This window comes from Dermacentor andersoni, chromosome 5, assembly GCF_023375885.2.
Source record: "Dermacentor andersoni chromosome 5, qqDerAnde1_hic_scaffold, whole genome shotgun sequence".
NCBI lineage: Eukaryota > Metazoa > Arthropoda > Arachnida > Ixodida > Ixodidae > Dermacentor > Dermacentor andersoni.
In genome coordinates, this window is record NC_092818.1 from 54,121,245 (window position 1) to 54,125,666 (window position 4,422).

Sequence of the window (4,422 nt, forward strand, 5' to 3'; positions counted from 1 at the left end):
CGAAATAGACCCTGCGCAGAGACAGCGACGAGGCAGCTGGAGGTCCCACACAGGACCCCCCTCTGCGTGGCTCAACAGCTGCGACTGACTGCGCGCCGCATGCTGTTTTTTTTTCCTTCGTTTTTTTACGTATTCGGAACTTTAAGGTGTGACAGATGCATGATTTAGACTGACATGTTTTGCATAAGCGTAGCGCGTATACGAAGCGATTTATTTTATGTGTGAAAAAATGTACATTTGCTGCTATCACTTTAGTCCAGTGCCGTACTCTTCGCAGGCGCTCGGTACTGCTCGACAGTGCCGCGATCCTGGCGTATATTACAGCGCGATATTAGTCGATTCGTCATCATGCCACTGCCGCGTCACCCGCTCCTCCTAAAATGGGTAGTTTCACATGAAGATTTGAGCCGACAGGGTAACAGGGGAATAAAAGAACTTTTATCGTCACCTTGTGTTTTTGTGCCTAAGACACCGGCAATCACACGTATCACCCGCTTCGGACGAGTATTACCGTGATGCTATTCTGTGCGCACGGTAATTTTGGACGGTGCGTCCTGAGTGCCACGAAATTGTGCGCCACGAATCTGTGGCGGAAGGTCAAACTGTCAAGACAGCGTTCTACGTGAAAGTCCTGAAGTGCCTGAGGGACGGTGCGCGCCGCGCACGACCAAGCTTGTCGAATGAGGGACGTTGGATTCTCCACCACGAACAATTAGGGCAGAACCCGTCTCACGATTATTGTGGATGGTGATATGATTAGCATTCGAGCAATGTAGCCACACAGCATATTTCGCAGGTCACGTTTATTAATGTCCCATCGAGCGAAAATCCCTCGTAGTCAGCGTGACCGAAGCATGGTACAAAAAATGGACGACGGCGCAAAGAGTAAAAACAAAAACACGTTAAATAATGCTCGAATTGGCGTCAAATTTCTCTGGAAAGTTCCTGTAAACAAAGTAAATCGCCTTGAAAAAAATTTCGTACATTTCGGTCTGGGTGCGAGACGAGCACGCCAATACGACGTCACGGGGGGCTCCGCGGTTCTGGCTGACTGTAGGTGTGCCTAGCGCATACGTCATTGGGCACGTGACAGCGCAGCCAATGGGGAGGACGTGGCGCCACGTCATGAGTGAGCGCGTTCATGACGTTCCGAGGTCTGCAAACGACATAATGCTTTCGCATTCTTACACGTAAGCAGTCTTTTAATAATCAGTAGTGCTTCATCTGAGACTTCCGTAGATTTGGCTACATGCGACGTACACCGTCTCCGTTATTGGCCCACTCTGCTATGGCACACCCTCGTCAAGGTTGCCATGAGCATGGCGGCGTGGCGATGACTGATGACGACGCAGTGACGACAATGGAATGACGGAAGGAGTAATTCAAGAGCGCATGTGTCGCTGAATGCGTGAGTGCTCAAATGATCAAAGCTTGGCCAACAGTCTCCTCGCACCGGACACACCGGTTCACTCGCTGACGACTTAGCTACGTCCGGCCTCCCGGCCGTCGTGACGGACAGAGGGGGGGTTTTCGTCGTCATGAAAGAAGATACCTTTTCCAAGAAAGGTGCGGCACTCTTTCACGCTCTGCAGGAAGGCGTGATGCGGCATAGAATAATATCGTTCTTGAAGGTCACTGCTAAAGGCTCTGTAACCTATAGCGTTTCTCCGACAAAGAATCTACAACAAAAGTAGAGCAAGGAACAGAGAAAGTGCACTAATGTGCAAGTATTGGAAATGTTTCTGAAGGGAACCCTGACACCGAGAACAGTCAAGTGTTCCCCTCCGGTACTGTTGCTCTAAACGTAACATTAGGTTTATGGGTAACTTTTCTATGCAAATGAAGGGGGGATCTACCTTTACTAGTACAAATGTGAATAATGCCCGCCATTCGCCATAAAGATGCGCAAAGCCGCAAAAGAGAATTGAAATAAGGTGTACCTCACAGCTTTACTTGGCAAACAAGGAACCACATCAAATGGACTCGCGCATGACAGAAGCGCAGGAAGAACACTGCCAAAAGCAACCAAACAAGGGAAAGTGTAAAATAAAGATTACTAGTAGCGTTTTTCTTAATGAGACATATGTATATATATATATATATATAATATATATATATATATATATATATATATATATATATATATACATATGTCTCATTAAGAAAAACGCTACTAGTAATCTTTATTTTACACTTTCCCTTGTTTGGTTGCTTTTGGCAGTGTTCTTCCTGCGCTTCTGTCATGCGCGAGTCCATTTGATGTGGTTCCTTGTATATATATATATATATATATATATATATATATATATATATATATATATATATATATATATATATATATATATATATATATATATATATATATATATATATATATATATATATAAAGTTCCGTATAATTCGTCCAGAGCTAATTAAAAAAACGCTACTAGTAATCTTTATTTTACACTTTCCCTTGTTTGGTTGTTTTTGGCAGTGTTCTTCCTGCGCTTCTGTCATGCGCGACTAACGGCAACATATATATATTTAATTATCCACTCCTTGCGATTCTTGTTTCCAGTTGCGAATTTTGCACGAACATTGCTGTACAATTAGGGAAAAGCCACAAGAGGTAACGGGTGACAGTCATATTGCTTATGGTTTAAACGGTTATTGCGGGTTGTGATGATAGACGCTGTTTCGCATCCTGCTTTCCCCCTTATGCAGCCGATATCGCGGGTATATGGTTCCGAGGATCTGCCAGCGTCGCGGCGAGCCGTCAATCGAGGTAATAATGAAGCAAAAGGAAAAGTTAAACGCAACTGGCGTTTTCTCCGGCCGAAACTCCTTCCACGAGCATACAGACCAGCTGACTACGTGAGTGAGTGAGTGAATAAACTTTATTGTAGGTCCGGCGAGGACGCGAACTTGTCGCGCACCCGGCTAGTCCCACGTCGGGACCGGCAGGTCTAGCCCACCGGCCCGGTCGCGGGCACGCCGGACGGCCAGGATTTGCTTTTCTAGAGCGGGGCTACGCAAAAGCGAGTCCCACTCCTCCTTGATGAACTTTGGGTATGTCGACCCGCACTCCCAGAGCATGTGAGGTAGAGTGGAGGTCTGGCCGCAGGACGGGCAGGCGTCGTCGCGATACACGTCGGGGTAAGCCTCGTGGAGAGCGGACAGACACGGATATGTGCTGGTCTGTAGGAGCCTAAGTGAAACGGCTTGCGCCCTATTCAACTTGGGGTGAGGGGGTGGAAAGACCCTTCTGGACATGTAGAAATATTTAATAATCTCATTGTGAGTAGCGGGAGCGTCCCTGTGACCGTAGAGAGGAGGGGAGTCAGTGCTCCTTATAGAGGAAGCGCGGTCGGTGAGGTCACGCGCAGCCTCGTGGGCAGACTCATTGAGGTTCGGGGGAGCACCCTCGACCGATCCTACGTGAGCGGGAAACCAGTGAATTGAATGGTTTGTGAGAGCATGTGGACTCGAGCCGCTAAGAAGACGAACAGCTTCCTTGGCGATGCAACCCTTTTGAAAAGCCCTAACTGCCGTTTTGGAATCACTATAAATTTCGGAGCCACGACCGTCTAGCAGGGCGAGGGCGATGGCGACTTGCTCGGCGACTCCGGGGTCTGAAGTGCGAATTGAGGCGCTATTGGAAATGTTGCCGCCCGAGTCGACCACAACGACCGCAAAGGTCTTCCCGTCACTGTACTCCGCAGCGTCGACGAAGCTTGCGCTAATGTCGTGTCGCTTGATCTGTTTGAGGATGGCGGCTGCTCTGGCCTTGCGTCTGCCCTCGTTGTGGACGGGATGGACGTTTCGGGGCACAGGGGCGACTTCGAACTTGTCTCGAATGCACCTAGGGATCGGGGTACTGACCATCGGGAATCCCGCAGGGTGGTAACCCAGCTCTTCGAGGATGCGTTTACCTGCTGCTGTGGTGCCCAGGCGAGTGAGTTGCGCGCGTTCTTGGGCTTCGGCAATCTCCTCGGCGGTGTTATGTACCCCCAGCTTCAAGAGATCCTCGGTATGGGTCCTGATGGGTAGCCCGAGAGCCCTCTTGACTATTTTGCGGATAAGAACGTTGAGCTTGTCTCGCTCCACTCTGAGCCAGTTGTGCATAGAAATCGTGTACGTGAGGTGGCAGAGTACGAAGGCATTGATCAGCCTGAGAAGATTGCTTTCCTTCATGCCTCGATGCCGGTTTGCGATTCTGCGAACGAGGCGGAAAGCGTTGTCCGTCTTGGCGATAATCTTGCGGAGAGCAGTTCCGTTTCCACCGTTGTATTCGACAAACATGCCCAGGACCCGAATAACGTCGACCCTGGGTATCACCCCCCCGTCACAAGTGCGAAGTCTGATGCTGCTTTCAGAGACTGGCTTCCAATCTTTGGGTCTGCCTCCCTTCTCTTTTCTGTAAAGTAGCAGCTCCAACTT